The sequence below is a fragment of the Alligator mississippiensis genome, chromosome 1 (assembly GCF_030867095.1).
Source record: "Alligator mississippiensis isolate rAllMis1 chromosome 1, rAllMis1, whole genome shotgun sequence".
Classification (NCBI taxonomy): domain Eukaryota; kingdom Metazoa; phylum Chordata; order Crocodylia; family Alligatoridae; genus Alligator; species Alligator mississippiensis.
This window is the reverse complement of record NC_081824.1, coordinates 195,892,090-195,909,999: the sequence shown is the minus strand read 5'-3', so window position 1 is coordinate 195,909,999 and position 17,910 is coordinate 195,892,090. Positions and strand designations below refer to the sequence as shown.

Below are 17,910 nucleotides of genomic sequence, written 5' to 3'. Positions count from 1 at the left end.
GGTATGCTGTAACTCCCATCTATTAGCTTTGTGTTTGTCCTGTCTGTATCCCCCTGTCATGTACTGTTTCATAACTGCATTACAATTTCATTGGGGAAGAGATTTTCTTTGTTTTTTTGTTATGTGTTCACAGTACCAATTGCAAAGAGATCTCTATGGGGAGGGCTTAATGCCACTATTTCATATGTAGTCATGCCTGCCTGTACATATACCTTGTACATGAGACCTGAGCTGTCTTATCTGAAGGCAGCATAAACAGAGCTGGTTCTTTGGTGGTTAGTGCATTTTGTTTTAGGACAGGGAAGAGGACTTTCAAGGCTGAAAGAGACTACTACAATCTATGTAACAGGGGAGAATACAGGCTTGAACTGCACTGCCATGGCAGCAGCTGAGTTTAGGCCAAGTACTAAGTGAGCAGCTCAGCTGTGCAAGCTGCTGCAAAGGCGAGCAGGCAGCTCATTGAGCTAAAGGGGAACACCTGGGCTCAGTAAGGGGACTGAGGAGGGTTACATGACCAGAAAGGGTGAGCAGCTCAGGGAAACTACAACTTAACTCTGAGCAAGAGTAGTTAGGCCCTGATTGCCTAATGAAGGGGAGCTCCTGCCTTCAAGAGTGGCTGCAGGGAATGTGGAAACTGCAAGAGGACTTTGTAGCACATAGAGACCTGAGGTAGGGTACAAGATGGTGTGAGAAATTGCTGGGCTCCTGTTGGCATTTTGTGTTTAAGTAACTGGAGGACTCTACTGTGGCTGTATGGGTGGTGTAGAAGCCACAGGCACTTTGTGTTTGGGTCCTGGAAGGGCCAGAGGGCAGAGATTCATAGGTTGTAAGGCTGGAAGGGACCTTGGAAGATCACCAGGTCTAGCCCTGTACACCAAGCAGGAAAGATAACTGGGGTCAAGTGACCCCAGCATTTGAAGATTTCTAGGATAAGTGATTACACCACCTCTGGAGGGAGCTTATTCCACAGTCAGGGAAGAGAAAGCAGATAGGACTCAGGAGGGTCAACAGCTAAGTAGCTGGACAGAGCTGGAGTAAGACCTATATGACATAGGTGTGGCTATGTGGGAGGATAGAGCCTGGGTTTAGAGCCTTTAAGGCACAGCTGGAACCCAGATGGCCATGATTTGGGTATGCAGGGCCATAACCAGCATGTGAAGGACCAGTTGAATGCCAGTAGGAGAAATAGCACAAATATGGAGTAGAACCATTTTTGTTAGTGGGCTGAGGTTCTAGTGATGAGGAGTACCAAGGGTCTAGCTGAGACTACGGGCAACACCACCAGGACTACCCCAAGACACTGGGGCAGCATCTGTATGTGCTATTACCCTGACAGCAAGATGTGACAGACAAGACAGTGAAAAAGTATGCTGAAGAGATTGAGTGAGGGGCAGGATTAGGGATGCCACTGCTATCCTCGGGCCAGTCCTGCCAACCTATTTATACACAGTTACTGCTAGGCAGTTGTGTGTGAAACTTCTCTTCTGGTAGCTTTCACCTGAAAACAGAACACAGAGAAGTTGCTTGCTGCTCATCTAATTGGATACAAACATGCTTGTGACTTTGTGTGATTTTTTTTTTTTTCTTCAGTTAAATTTTAATCTGTGGACAACTATTCTGGTAAGGGTAGACATTAAAATGGGTTTTGATGAGGGCCTTGAAGGACATGGATGTTCTAGAGCAGTGGTTCTCAACCTTTTTTGTACCAGGGCACATCTGTAAACATCAATGGCCAGTCCTGCTCCCGGGTGTGCGGGGTAGGAGGTGGGTGTGGGGTAGGGGGACCCCAAGCAGCCCCTTGCAGACTAGATCTCTGCCAGCCTGCAAGGGTAAAGCCATGGTTTCCCACTTCTCTCCTGTAAAGGAAAATCTATTTTTAAAGTTTGTTTGTGACCCTTTCATATATTTTTGCGACCCACTTCTGGGTCATGACCCACGGGTTGAGAAATGATGTTCTAGAGGAATCAGGTGGCTTTGCATGTCAGCAAGGAGAAAAATGGTAGGAAGTTACCATCTGGAAATGAGAGCTAATTCTCCACTACTGCATACTTGTAGTCACTGGCACCTGTTAAAATGGAGTGTAAGGTGTACAAGGGTCTGGAGAATCTGACTGTGAAGGGTCATTTAGCTGGTAGACAGGAGAGGAAGATGGTCTGTATGACCATGGTCACTCCTCAACACTGTGGATCCTCTGCTTTCCTCTTTTTTTTGATGCTCCATTTAAGATGTGAGGCATTTTCCTTGAGACCCAACAATGAACCTCTTTTTAAGATTCCAGCAAAACCAGAATTAACATTCCTATTTTTTTTTCTTTCTTTCTTTTTTTCCTATGGTAAAGGACATGCAGGAAGAAACCGAAAAAAATCCCTTTCACGCTTTCCTTATTCATGCGGAGGGAACCTTTCTGTTTGTTTGAAAGCATTGTAGGTTGCCTTTAAGGGAGGGTGAGAGACTTGACAGCAATGGAAGGAATAGGTGGGGTTAGGGAAAGGGGGTGTAGTACACTTGAGACCTTTGTTCTGCTTAGTCACAGATGATGCTAAACAGTCTGTTCAAACAGGACTGACACACACCAAAACAAATGACACCTCCTCAACACCCTCTACAGTCAAAGTCAAATCACTGAGGTGGCCTGGGTGGGATTGAGCAGACTGGGCTCAGTGGCTTGTATGTCAATTTTAGAGTATTGTACAAGTTCAGATTACAGCATGATGCATGTGCTTTCCTGAGTGGTGTTGGGGGAGTGACTGCAGCAAACCAGGACCTATTTTGAACCCTGAGCTTTGTAGCTCATCCCACTACTAACTAGGACTGAGCAAACAGAGGGGATGAACCCATACATACCAGATCAATATTGAAATCCTTATGGGAGAATTTAAGTGGACACACAGTTGTGTGTGTGTGATCCCATTGCACACTGGCAAAACTATTTCCATATGTTAGGACAGGGGTGCTCTGCTCAACTCTGTGGCCCCATGGGCTGGATAAGTAGCATGGGGCCAGTCCACAGGCCAGATTCTGTGGGAGAAGTTGGTCGGCAGCCAGATCCATTGCAGAGTCAGCACATGGGGGCTGGTCAGTGGGTGCAATCCAGTGCACCAGCCTGGCTCCACATGCCAGATCCAGGCTGGAGCAACCCTGCATGCTGGATCTAGCCATGGGGTGGCCCCAGATGCTAGTGCAATCTGGCACAGAGCCATGTCATCTAGATCCAGAAATCTGGTGATGGGGAAAGCAGTGGCAGCATTAATTGCTCTAGAAGCTGTGGAGTAGAAGACCAGGCCCCACAGGGTGGATTCTGCCCGTAGGCTGGAAGTTGAGCACCACTGTGTTAGGAAATTAAAGCAAAATAGGATTGCTTCAGTTCAACTGTCATTGTCTGTGGCCTGTGATGATTATTATTATTATTATTCTTTGAGGCTGGAATTGGGCCCCACTGTGCTGTACTTGTCAGACTGAGCTCTTCAGAACTGTCAGTACAGACTAGACAAGTCTGGGAGGAGAACTAGAGATGTACAGAAGTAAAGTGACTTTTCCAAGGTTACATGGAAAGTTAGTGGGATAGGGTCAGGACCTAGTTTCTCTAAAGGAACAGGAACATTAAAACCACATATCCTATGTTAATGATGCAAAAATAACTGTTTTCATTGAAATTTGATTAGAACCCAGAGTCTTAGGTTGATAAATTGCCTAAAATAAAATGGAAACAAACTGTGTGAATAAGTCTTCATCAGGCCCCAGCAGCACTATGGTTAACCTATTATCTGCTCTGTTAAATATTTTTCTTTAGCTGCCAGATCATTGAAAACCATCAAAAACCCCATTGTTAAAAGGCAGTTTTTTGCCTCACGTGGTGCACAGCAGATAGTACACATGCAGTCATTTTTCCACCTGAGCTGTACATTGCTCACTTAAAATAAGTGTCTCCAATTTAGGTCTTGTTTCAAGGTAAGCTAAAACCATCAGATACCTTAAAAGATGGCAGCAATATGAACTCTCAAAGGGTTTGCTGGCTAGTTTTTATTTATCTGTTCAATGGCTTCTGGCCAGCATTGTGAGGAGGTGTAATGAGAAGGAACATGCCACCAACAAAAAGAACCAAGAAGTGCAACAGAAGAGCACCGAAAGGGAGGCTATGAGTGAGTGAGTGTGAATGCTTCAACAGCTTGTGGTTTCCTTTTAACAGTATTTAAGGTACAGTTAAAGTCTAGCAGTATGCCCTCTGCTCAGGAGGTCCCAGCCTTCTTCTGGCACTTGAGTTCTTTGTCAGATCTCTTTCCACTCCCCACCTCACTACTTCTCCCCTGCTGTGCAGGTTCTCAGGCTCATGGCCACTTCATACGGGACACAGGGGGTGCCTGTACATGAGCATGGAGGCTGCTCCGATGCACTGTAATTACAGCACGTTGGAGCGGACTCAATTGAGTCTGCTGGAGTGTGGCAATTACTGCACTCCAGCCAGCCTCCCATATCTCATGTATCAGCATCCCTGTGCTTCAAAATGGTGGCAGGGACGCAAGCTTTAGTTCAAGTGCCCCTGCTGCCACTTTGAAGCATGGGGACCTTGATGCATGAGACACTGTGGCGCTTTAAGTAGAGCAGCTCTTGGAGCTGCTCTAAAACACTCCCTCCCCCCCCCCCAACATACATAAAAGTGCCTTTAGTGTCAGTTAAAAACTTGAGCATCTACTAACTTATGACAGTATGCAGGCATTGTGCAGTGGCCCTGACCACCCAACATCTAGGATAGTGAAGTGCCCCCCTGGTCCATCACTCCCCCTAGTATAACTGAAAAGAACCCCTTAAGATCTATATAATCCGAGGTGTGGTGAGGGGGGAACAGAATGGATACTTGGGTCCTGTTGATGGTCCCTATGCAGTTTGGGAAGGCCATCTGTTTGAGCCCAGTAATGACCTCCTGTTGGTCCCTGAGCTGGATGAAACAAGGCCCCAGCTTGTCAAGTATAACACTGCACACTTCATGCATTGCCATGTTTGTCATAGTCCCTCCCATGCTGAACTGGTTGGTGATGGAACGGAGGCTGGCTGTGTTCACCAGCTTCCAAATCCCCAGGGCCATGTGTGTTTCGATGGGCTTCAGTGTCCTATGTCCTGGTGCTGGAGCAGGAGGGCCTGCTTGGCGCACAGGTCCATTAATGTGCCACAGGACATCCTAAACTTTGCCACTGCTCATTTCCCCAGGTTCTGAGCATGTGATACTCCTAGTGACAAGGTGCCTTACGATACTGGTTCCCACAGCATCCCAAATTGTGTGGTATTGTGTTGTGCCTCCTGTGAGTGGGTCAGCGTGATGTCTATGACAGCTTCATGATCCTCAAAGTAGTGGCTTACCACAGCTAGGAGCTTGTGCCAGTGAAGTATGGCGTGCCTGTGGATTAGTGAGGCTGGGACAAGGATTTGCTCAGTTCTGCCACTTGTCACCTCTAGGAAGACCTTTCAGATCCAAAGTCTTGCACCTGACAATTTGTCAGACTCTAAACCAACTACACCATTGGTCTGATAAAAGATATCACTCTGAGAAATCCTTGCCCCTTGTAATTTCTGGACCATTATGGCTGCAACAACACTTTTACACTACCAGAACTATGTTATATTAATTATGCTCTGCACATTCAGAGGGCCTCAGATTTGCAGGAGATGGGTGCCCAATCAGTGATTTTGCTGGGACTGCACAGGTGGGACCCTTAACAGGAATGGAATTTTAATTACTTAAAAAACTTAAAATAAATATATATAATACATACACGTGAGTGCATGCGAGTATATGTACATGTGAGTGCACACAAGCCAGGAAATGGAAAAGGTTGATGCTGTAACAATAGTAATGGCATATTCACACTGCACATAAGAGGAATTCTTTCTCCACTACAGCCCATGTGCAACACTGCAGCAGCATATGGGGCCATAAAACCCCTGCAGGCAGCTAAAGGGGAATTTTCTTTGTGCAGACAATACATAACACTGGCAGCAGCAGTCCTACACTGGCCCCTTGTAATCTTTATCACAGGCAGTGGAAGGAGAGCCCTTCTAGAACATGTTGCTACAGAGTTTCAGGCAATTCCACATTGGAGAGAGCCCATAAAAAGTCTTCCCAGATTTACTCAAAGAACCTTGTCTGCCATAAAAAGTCTAGGTATGAGTGCCACAATTTAAGATCACTCTTGGGGCTTTTCTAAATTTTATATTTGGTGGAGTGGAGATGAGAACAAGGGCTGCGCCAGCAATCAGTCTGCCAGGAACTCCAAAGGCGCAAAGGTATCTGAAAGCCACCATTGACCCATCTCCCCTCATGCTGTGTCTGTGCATGTCCTGCAGCTCCTGTGGACACAAAACATGCAAGTCAGAGTATTTAGGGTTGCTAGTTAGACCGTTATATGTAGTGACTACAGGAACCTTTTGTAATTCTAATAATGGAGATTGACTGCGTTTATTGTTTTCACTGTCTTTACGAAGTCATGTGATTCAATTTGGAGAGAAGCATTAAAGCAAGTAACAAGATCATTGGACATTCCAAACAGGATCACTGCAATTATATATGGTATGCATGAAATCTCTTGAGATAATTTCCCAGTGACCTCATGCTAAGCCGCTGGTTCAAGTTAAAAGTTTGGTGTAAGAAAAGGAGATGCAGAATTACCATGGCTTCTTGTCACGTTCTTAAAGTTGACGTTAAGAATATAAAAGGGACTGCAGATGATTCAGACCTAAGCTCCTAAATTTGTGCAGCTGATATTGCATAACTGCCACACTGATTGGAATTAATGTTTATACTCTTTGTTCCCTTGGAACACTGGTGTCACCGACTTGGACCTGAAATAAATGTTATGAAGGCAAAGCGGTTGCATTTTAGAATGGAGATGATAGTAGCTGTAGTGAAGCTATAAGTACCTGGGAAGCCAACAGTTCCCTCCAGAAGAGTATTGGAGATGTGGTGAAGGGCACAGATGTTCACAAACCTGTAGACTGATTAAAAAACCCCCATAAACACATGTTAATTTTTGTTATCAAAGTGCAAATTGATCAAGCCCATGGAATCTCAGTATCACTATATGGACTGGAAGCACTTGCATCAGAAAGTTAGGGGCACTAAAGACTAGAATTCTTCCAGAGGTGGCAAGGATAAAGGTGGAACAATGTTAATCCAAATGAAAGAAAGACATACAATTAGGGTATGTCATGGGCTACAACTGCAAAGATCTTTATGGTGGAGTTACTGAAAAAGACAAACAGGTGACAGAATGCCAGAGAACATCATGCAAACCCTGGGGAAGTCAGTCTGCCCTATGGACTGACCACTAGCCTGCTTGCTGGATACTATATGCAGGGACAATGACTTACCTGGTCTCTGACCAGGAATGAACAGCAACTCTGTACTGTCCCTGGTGTCTGCAAGGAGACTAGGACGGAGAGGGGGAGAGACAGCGAGGAAAAGAATGAGAAACTATGATTTTTAGTGCCTGATTTGTGTGTGTGTGTAAATGTTGGGGGAGGGGTTGCATACAAATGCTCCTTTTGTGTTGTCTGGGTTTTTAAAAGAGAAAAAGAAACTGGGCATAATAAAGTTAGCATGTGTATGAACAAAGACACAAAGCACGTATAAAGGCCTGGCTGCTGGGCTTTTTGTTTGTGTTTTTTGTTTTGACCTAACTGTTTTGCTTAGTTTAGCCTTATCCATACAGAGAATGCCAACCTGTGTTAGGATAGTCTGTGTGGTGCCAAACAGTTGATCGCAGCATTGCCAGCTCTTTTGATTTCTTTCTCAGTTTGGCTGGGGATAGAGCCAGTCTGCCCATGATTAAAGCTGGTGGTTGGCAACCTTTTAAGGCTGCAGGCCCGAATGGCTCAGCTCGGGTCAGAGGCAGGCAGATGGGTGGGCAGGAATCACGACCAGGGTGCTTCTTCCTGGGAAAGGGAAGGAGACTATCCCAGTGCAGATGCAGGGGGTGGGGCGGGCAGAATCTTTGCAAAGCTGCCTGATGGAGATGCTGGGAGCTCTCCGCTAGCAGACTGCCCCATCAGCCCGTGTGGACAGGCCAGGAATTGCCCCTCTCAGTTACCTTGAAAGAGTTTGCAGTACTTTGTAGTCAGACATGCTCACCTCCAGTGCACAGGGAAATTGCAGAATTGAATGATTGCCCTGAACACACCATATCATCTGTGGCTCAAAAATCACGACACTTTATTTTAAAGCTTGCCACATTTTTTTTCGTAGTCTGACTTGTAATTTGCAAATGTGGTAGTGGACTTTGCAGGGTCACTAGAACATTCGATGCCATTGTCCTCCCAAAGATGCATTCAAAACCTGTTTGTTTGGGTTTGTTTTTGTTTTTTTGTTTTGAAAGAAAACGAGATTCTTTTTAGTTGCCTTCCACTTTCAAAAAAAATAAAAGGCTTAAAAGGCTTGTCTTTTCAAGCTTCTCTCTGCAAGTGTGAAGACTAGTTGGTCTTTCTTTTTAAACAAAAAGTGAAATTCTCAAACGAACTGCAAGTCCAGGAGTGTAGTCTTTATTAAAGACCCCGAATATCACCAGTTCCATGAAAAAAATTACGCAAGTTGGCAAAAATGACAGGCAGGAAGTTGGCTGAACCAGCTCTGGGAAAAGGCTTTTGGAAAAAGGCACCGGAAACTGTAAAAACAGGATAAAACATGAAAATAGGACAGAATCCTCTCTGGGCTGCCAAGAGGGTGCTGGGAAGTGGGGAGGAGGGGCAGTACTGTTAGCATCACTTGGTGAGATGGGAGTTGCTGCAGTCCATGGAAACAATCTTCAGACCAGGGCCAGCAGGCTTTCTAGGGACCATTATTCTTGGCTCTGATAACAGGGTCAGCCAAAAAACCAAGGACTATCTAAGGAAGGAGATCAAATTTGCTTCTCATTCCCTAGGTCAGGGCTGAGCTTCGCTGAGGCCACAATTGCTAGGTGGATAAAAGGAAGACGCATCCCCTGATGTATTCATCCTGTACCGCTAAATGAACCAAATTTTAAACATGAAAATATCTTGAGAAATGTAGCATTGGCTCTACAGCTAGCACAATCATAGCCAAGTATGAAGTGTGGTTAGGAGATGTGTTTGTTACAAACAGTGCTGAATGTCAGCTGATTCGTGGAACCATGGGAAAAAACAACCCACGCTTACCGCCTCAGACTGTCTGTCACCCATGCTTACAGTGAATGGCACTGTCCTCTGCAAGGAATCCCATTAAAAGTCAGTGCATCTTCTGTTCCACTAACTCCCCTTTATTCTACTTTGGTGACATAAAGGGGACACTAGCAGCCCCAGGGAAATATCCCCTCTTTAAGAAGGGAGCAGCTCCAAGGTGGTCTGGTTTTCAGTACTTTCCATCCAATAGGGTTACATTTGGTGGATAATAGGGATCATAAGAAACACAGCATAAATTACATATTAGAAACAGCCCTGAGATAGTTCTTGCATTGGAGGATAGGCAGTCTTAGTCACAGAAAGTTAGGGTTGGAAGGGACCTTAGGAGGCCATCTAGTCCAACCCCCTGCTCAAGGCAGGACCATCCCCAACTAGATCATTCCAGCCAAGACTCTGTCTAGCCAGATCTTAAAAACCTCCAAGGATGGAGAGTCCACAGCCTCTCTGGGTAACCTGTTCCAGTGCTTGACTGCCCTCCTAGTGAGAAGATTCTTCTTAATATCTAACCTAAACTTCCCTTGCTGCAACTTGAGACCATTGCTCCTTGTTCTCAGTGGTGGCAGATGACAGAACAGTTTAGCTCCATCATCTTCTGTCTGCTTCAAAATGAGGTAAGTGTGCATATGGCTTAAAGTCAGTTTTATCCTTTTCCATCTCTCCTGCAAACAAGACTAAAATGGAGAAGCTCTAGATTGAGATTTAAGGGCTGGGACTAGGTCCACAGAGGTGTTCACATACCTAACTTCTCAACTTAAGAGATGGCTGAACTGGGCTCCTGAGGAGGAAGCTGAAAGCCTCGCATGCTTTTCTAGTGCAATCACTGTTAGGTCTCTCATCATCAATAAAATGGGCTCAGAGAATTGGGAGGGGGAGAAAGTCTATCCCAATCCCCATAGCCAAAATGGCAACAAGGGAAATGGAGCAGATGCTGTCAAGACGAGAAGCATCAAAACAGTTTTGACAGATTTGTTTTAATGTAGATCACATTGGTACTGACAAGAGCAAAATCTGAACATTAGCATAGTTCCTTGGAGAGTTCAGGAAATCATTGATGCTAAATGGCGTGACAAAACAGAAGTGACAATTAGGCCTTGCATCAAAAGTGCATGCTGTTTGGTAGGTCAAATGATTGCCACGGTTCCTAATGCCATGTAAAATCTAACAGTGGTGTATCTGTAATACGGAGACCTTTGGCCAATTCAGCATTGACGCCTGAATCGCTTTTCCCCTCTGCTTCTCAGACTGTATTTAGAATGTGGAACCAGAGATATACAAAAGTCTTTATTTTGCAGATAATTGCCCCTTGACGCTCATCAAAGGTTTAGTGTCCAGTGCTGAATGCAGTGAAAGAAATGGGCCTTTTTTTTTTTTAATGTATTAAAAAAACCCCAAAACAACGCCCCAAGACACAAGGGTGGGTTTTTATGTTTCACCAGTTATAGTCGTAGTCAAAACTAGATCATATATCCAGTTGTGCTTAAAGGGATAGCTTTGATTTAAAAGCCAGTTAATTTTAAAATGGAGTTTAAGCAATTTGGGGGCCTACTCTTTCCTCTTTTCTCCCTTCTAGAAATGTTATCACTTTGCAAAAATGCTCTTATTTAAAGAAAGCATCTCTTAACTGTTGTTCCCCCCCCCCCCCCCCCCATCCAAGCAACAAGGAACCTGCCAATAGCCCTGTATGAAATAGGGTTTAGTGCCTAGAGGTTAAAATTAAACTAGGCCTTGTCTGTAGCAAGTCTTTCTCACAGCTGGTGCAAGGAAAGCGCAATCGCTGCAGATTTACAGAGGCAGGGGTTGTAGTGGATTAGGCCATAGTGCAGTCAGGTATGTTTTGTTCCTGAACAGCTGGCACTTAGTTGTCATGTCAGTGCTAAGACAAAATTACATGGCAACTAAAAAGCCTGTCAACACTGGCGTTCATACCAATCATTGGTACCCAAAGCATGATTTAAGTGATCCTTTTATAGGACAGTTTAAAAAATCCTAGAGCCACTCAAGGATTTGAAACATCTTTTACTCAAATTTCTCAAAACAGTTCAGTAATAATGCTTAAATTTCCCAACACCCATGGAGATAGCTAAGTATCATTGCACGAACAAGAAGCTGAGGCAGAAAGAAGTTGTGGCCAAAGAATTCAACAATAATCACTAGTTTTTGGCTGCTTCCATTGTTTTTTAATTTTTTTTAAGTGGCAAGGGACCCGATTCTGATCTCATTCAGACATAAATGAGGAAGCAGTGGAATGAATCTAGCATAGGGCAGAACAGAACTGCATGCAAAATTGGGTGCAGAGAAATGAGTTTGGTTAGTCTGCTCTTAAAAATTTGGATGGGGCTTGCTCAAATTGGGCTTTGAAGATGGCACTAGTCATCACAAGGCAATATTCCTGGTTTGACTTTAAGATGTCATTCAAGTCAGGTTTGTTTGCCCCCCTTGTATTTCACTTTGAATGTTGGATTGACCAAACCTCCCAGCTAGAAGTAAAATGCAGCTGGAACTAATCTGCATTTGGTATCATTTGGACTAAACAGCATTTGCTGAGGATGCCTTCCTCTGCCTTCAGAGCTTGCAAATCCCTCCTATATCACCCTGTGCTCTGGTGAGGAACCTAGCTGTCTTCAGACTCCCATGCCTCCCAACATCCAATCTCGCTGCAGGAGCCAAGGAGGTGGTTAGTGGATGCTCTTACCCTTCCCAGGTCTTACTGGACAGCCAAATGTCCAACTTCTCACTCCTGCAGTCCTTGGTGAGTGTCAGGAGCCCTAACTGGCAGCTCTGCTTGGGCTGATTGCCTAGTGGGCCATACCTGCCTGGGCCTGTGAGTGGCCGCCATAATCCAGCTAATGACTCCCATTTGGCCACTGCCTGGGCTTCCTGATTGGCTGCTGGAAGAGCAGCCTACCCACTTAGTTCTAGCTGTGGCAGCAAGCTCTAGGCTAGCTAATAGGTACTGCTGAAGGTCTGCCCTGGCAAGCCTCTATAATTTAGTGTGCCTGGTTTCCTGGCCTGGCTTGGTCTGTTCTGTTCTTGGCCTTTGGCTCTTGGAGTTGGTAATTTGGCCTCTCCTCTGTGAACTTTGACTTGACTTGTGATTTCTTCTGGAGCTGGTAATTTTAGTATGTTTTCTAACCCCGGTTTTGGCTTGTGTTTTAGGCTTTGTCCTGGTTTCTGACCTTCCTTTGGTGGCCTAACTACTAGGCCAGACCACCACAACGTGGTTCTTTGAATTGAGACCAATAAAATTGTTTTCTTTATCCACTTGCATTGGCTGCACACAGTCTGTGTGTTCCCCTTCAACCTTGCATTTGGCAGTAGTGGGATTCTAAACCAAGACTGACTTTGACTTCAAGGTAGTACTATTTCTGTCCCCTTCTCCTAAGTGTTTAAAGAGACTTGATATAATTTGTAATAATGATTACTACCCTGGTGCTCTTATCTGGTGCCCATAATGGCACAGGGATCAAGAAGCAATGCAGGGTAAACTTTTGAAATCACCAAAGTGCAGAAGAGCCTCACTTCCACTTTAGAAACAATTATCAGTTTGAAGTAACTAAGACACACTTGGAGATGTTACCTTTTCTGTGGACCAGTAGTCCTACATTGAGTCTATTGCAGGTTTTAAATTCAGATTAGCATTTGTATGCCTCACCTCTGACATTTGGAGCCAGCATTGTTTTGATAGAAGATGAACTGTGGCAATAATCCTGATCCTTGGCCCCAGCTCAAACTTACTGAGGCTAGGGGCAGATATTCAAAAAGTTGGAGCCTGAATTGATTCAATCTTTGCAGTTAGTCTAACCTGCCTAGACTGGATCAATTTGCAACTGCACAGACATTCCCACTGGAATGAAGAAATGCAGGCACATGCCCACAATCACTCGGGTGAGGAGCTAGCGGGGTGCTCAAGCACACCTTCGGCTGTAGGGAAGCTGTTGGGGAGGGGCAGCCAGCCCCGGCAGTAGCCTAAACTGAACTGGCTAGGGAGAGGTTTAATTCCCCCCTCCCTGTTCCACCCACATGGACCTGGGCTGGGGTCTGCCAGGCACTCCCCGCTTCCTGCTGCAGCAGTGAGAGTATGGCCCGATGCCAGCTGGCATGGCCCCCTGAGGCAGAGGGGACAGGGAGGGGGATTGTTTCCCCCCCTCCATGACCCCCAGTGACCACAGCCAGGGTCCTCCCACCTTGACTACCACTGCTACCTACACCATGCGTGGGGCAAGTGGCAGAATAAGCCCCCTCCTACCCTTTCTGCTGAATGCTGAAGAGGGGGAATAACCCTGCTCCCTGCCCCCTCACCTAAGGGATTCTGCCAGCTGATATCTGGCTGCTGCCCCACCCAGCTGCTGGAGCAGTGAGGGGGCAGGGCCCTTGTTGGGGGCAGCAGCCCCTCTCCTGGGGTCTGGGGAGGATGAGCCTTTTCCTAGTGGTGGTGGTGGGGGGGGGCACAAGTGGGGGTCAGAGTTGCCGTGGACTGTGCACAGTGGCACTGGGACTCGGAGGCTGTCATCGCCCCCTGAACCTCCTAGCACCACCGCATGCCTACACAGTCCACAGCAGCTTTCCCTGCAGAATGCCCCCTGCCTCCCTCAGGAAGAGGCTCCTGCTCTAGGTCACCATGGCAGGAGCTGGGTCTGGCAGTGTTCCCACCACTGTGGGGTGGGAGCATCAGGGGGTGCCCAGTGGACCCCAGCTTGGGTCCTTGCTGGTGGGACAGGGAGGGGGGAATTAAACCCCTCCCTGGCCAGTTCAGTCCAGGCTACTGGCTGGGCTGGCCATGCCCTCACTGCTGGAGCAGCCAGGGGCAAAATGTAGGTCCATGTTGGTGGGACAGGGGAGTGAGAGGGGAGAATAAATCTCTATCCTGCTCCCTTCCAGGGTCAGTGTCTGGCCAGGCCCCCATTCCTGCCTGTCCCTGCTCCAGCTAGGAAGCAGAGGGGACGGACCAGCCCTGCTGGGCTGGAGCAGAGAGCCCTGCCCTGCCCAGCCCAGAGAGCATGCTGGGATGCTGGGAGACTCTGGTTTAGCTTAAACCAGAAAGGGGTCCAGGACAGACATTGCATAAACTGGTTTGAGCTCAGTCAGTTAAGTCAGGTTGAGTCTACACTCAACCAGGTTTATCTCAAATGGGTTTTGACCATTTGGAAACTGGTTTATGTGCACTGTTTGGTCACAGGCTTAAACCAGTTCCTGATCACTTAAACTGGTTTATGTGTAATGTCTGTCCCTAGCCTAAAAGTATTGTTACTTTTGAGGCAGCTACACACCTAGATATTTTCCTTGTTCTGGCCTGATTGATTTTTAGGATTGGTGTGCCTGATGTCTTGTGGGACTGTACATAAGAAGCTGCCTTGCCTATCTCTTTCTCTTGTTGTTGTAGTTACAGGTTAGGTATAATTCATACCACAAGAAGAAATGGTAAACTTTGATCAAATTGCCTGCAGGATAATTTGCCACTGTGGTTTAATATGCTGTTCTTATGATTCCCTGCCACTACCCTTCACCTTTAGTTATTAACTCCTGATTATTGGTTGTTACTGGATAATTTACCATTATTTGCATTCTCCTTGAAGTGGTGAATTCACCAGAGTTACTGAAGGCCTCCTACTAATACATGCTTACACATCCCTTAATGATGAGGGAAATCTGGCCTCAAAAAATCCAATCAAACAACATACTATAATACTAGCAGTCATAACAACAATGTCCATTGCTGTACAGACAGAACCCTATTATTTGTATTAGGGTAGTGTCCAGGGGTCCCAGTCAGTATAACAGCCCCAGCATGTTGGACACTATGCAAACATACAAGAAGACTCAGATCTTTTTTTTTGCCAAAGATCAAAACCAGTGCCTGTAAAAGCTGCTTTCTCCATTTATCTGCTCTGCCAGCCACTTTAATGGTACAAACATCATATATGTCTAGGTCATGGAAGAGGCCCAGACCTCTCATGGAAGCAGTAAAGAGTTGTACCACCCCAGGAGGGGAGAATGTGCTCCACAAGTTTCCATCTACAATCACCAGCTTTACTAGACCATGAAAAGGGCTCAGGCCCTGCCTATTTGTCTTTTTTTGGCCTGGCCTATATTAGTCCTTGCAGTAGGAGCATAATTGAAGGAACCATAACTGAGGCAACCATAATTAAGCCCAAAATTATTAAAGCTCCAAATCATTATCATCTCAATTTTTCAAGCCACTTTTAAAATATTTTGAGCCTGATTTCACTAGTTCTCAATGCCTGAGGTTGGCAATACTGAGCTCAGCTGAACAGCTCTTTTTGTGGTTTGGTTTCCACAAATGGCACAATGGCTGACTATGTGGAATGGACTCATTCAATCAAGGACCCCAAAGACTTGTCTTGTATTAAGCATCATATGATTTTTTACAACAAGCTGAATCAAACGCACAATGAACCAGAAAAATGTGGGCTTTTAAACATTCATACTTACCTAGGAAGAGATTTGGGCTCTAGTTTTGTTGAAAGGTCAGAGGAAAGTCTGAAGGGAAGTTAGCTGGCTATTTTTAAGCATGAACCTGAAATCAAGTAGAGTTTTAGTGTCACAAAGAAGCTTTGCTCTTCTGCTCCTTGTGCCTATCACCAAAACTGGCATATTTTCCAGCTAAATAATTACTTCTAAAAGAAGTGTGGTTTGATTAATGAGTTAATTAGTTTATTTATGTTGGGGTGGCTGGGCATTTCAATGATGTTGTTCTGCTTTTGTGTCATTCTGCCCAATGGGTGTGGGTGTGATGCCAGAGAGCAAAAATAGCTATGCTTCTTGCTCAGGACTGTTAATGGACTGTTTTGTAAACTGAAGCATTAGGATTTGATGCAAATCTGCGACTTCCACCTCATCAGCAGCACTGAAGAGGGAAGATTTTTTTTTAAACAGTTGCACTCCATTGAAGCTCCAGTCATATTTTCCGCTAACCACAGAGCTATGAACGATGGTATGTGTGTTTTAAATAAGACTGGGAGGAGAACTGATGTAATCCTTGCGAGGTATGTGCATTTATTTATCTATTTGGTTTTTCTCTTCCCTTCTCCTTTTTTTTTTCTTCTCTGCATTGGTTCCTGTTTTTTTTTGGTGGGGTGGGGGAGGATTAAATTCTAATGCTATTAAATTCTAATCATTATTCTACTACTTTTTCTATTGTTGCCTGCAATGACAATGATAAAAGTAGTTGAGTTCTTGCTTATACAAGCCTGTTTGGAAATGCTTAGTTTAGTTCTCTGAGCTCTTCCATCCAGTCCACCATGCTGAATATACAATCTTTTCTGGAAAAAGCAAAACTTGTCAAGGGCTTTTGGTTCTAACTAAGGCCTTGATTCAACAATGAACATGCAAAAGTTCCACAGCCTCAGTGGAGTTCACTTCAAGATCACGTCCTGCCTTTTTATATAATTTCTTAAAACTATGTATAAAGGCCTTCTGTGCCTCTCAGCTCATTCCAGACTTTCTGGGGTATATTCATCTAATTAGGTGTTCTAATATTCACATTTTGTAAATTGGGGAAACTGAGGCACAGAGTCCAGTTGCCCAAGTTTTAACATTAGTGAATGATGGACCTGGCAACAGGAGCCAACTCTAGGTTCTGACCAGTAAAAGAGTTTCCATGAGAAGTGAAGACCTGAAAATGTTCCTGTGAAAAACAAGCAGGAGCAGAGGGATCTTTGTGCTGGCACTGAAATCTTTCCCTAGAAGACAAAAAGGGAACTCCCAGCAGAAGAAAAAAATCAAGAGGTCAACTGTGTATGGTTTAAGTATACCACACAAGTTGCGAAAGCTCATTTCCCTATACTGCAAAGCTTCCTAGTTGTTCTGTTTGCAAAAATATGTAACTAGCTGGACAACTCTGTACAGCTGTGTACAGACATTACAACCAGATGTTTGGGGTTTTTTTGGGGGGGAAGAGAGGTTAAAATGGGTTAGAAATGGTGTCCCCAAATCTAACTTAGTAATTAGGTGCCAGGAGCCTGAGCTAAGGCAAGTCAAGGTAGGGGGAAAGGCAGGTGGGATGGGGGAGCTAGTGGGATGTATTAGGGGACTAGCAGAGTCTGCAGGGGGGTTGGCAGGATTGTAGAGGTTGTCTGATCCTGCTGACCCCCCCCCCCCCAGCTTTCCCACAAATCCTGCAAACTGGTCCTGGGGCCAGTGTTACTGGTGTTCACCAGTCCTGAGAGCCTGATTTAAGTAAATTGGGGTGGTAGGAGGGGCAAGCAGATTGGTGAGATTGGGGAGGGGCGGGAGGAGGCTGTTTTCCCTCCCCTATTATGCACTATTGTTTAGTAGATAAACAACCACTTTTTTTTTCTTCTTGATATCTATCATTCTTAAAGACTGTGCTAAGAACACATTTTAAAATAAACCACATTTAACTACTGTTTCTGCTAAAATAATCCTCCCTGTTTGGGGTGAAAATTCAGACTTCTTGGATCCAATCAGAAAATAGATGGATGCTTCCCAGCACAATCTTGCTTTTTTTCTACTTGTTTATGCTCCTTTTTTTTTTTAATAGTCATAGAAATTAGATGTGGGCAGGAGAAACTTTGGGTGACAGATCCAATATTGTGAACTCAGGGTAATTTTCTATACAGTACACCTTTAAGATTAAAAAGGAAAGGCCTGTTCCATGTAAGTCCCAGCTGTTCCCTGTTGGTAAAACCAAGTAGCATTTTGTGATGTACTTTTTCTGACAAAGACTTTTATATTTGTGAGTGTCTG

At 45.1% G+C, this 17,910-nt stretch overlaps 1 long non-coding RNA gene across 2 annotated transcripts in view; it reads left to right on the top strand.

Moving 5' to 3' along the window:
- Window positions 1–483: 483 nt before the first annotated feature.
- Window positions 484–17,910, top strand: part of LOC109282170 (uncharacterized) — a 357,724-nt gene continuing 340,297 nt past the window's right edge. For both annotated transcript variants that reach the window (XR_009457424.1, XR_009457423.1), the window contains exon 1: window positions 484–669. This is a non-coding gene — a long non-coding RNA (uncharacterized LOC109282170). The remainder of the gene's footprint in view (window positions 670–17,910) is intronic.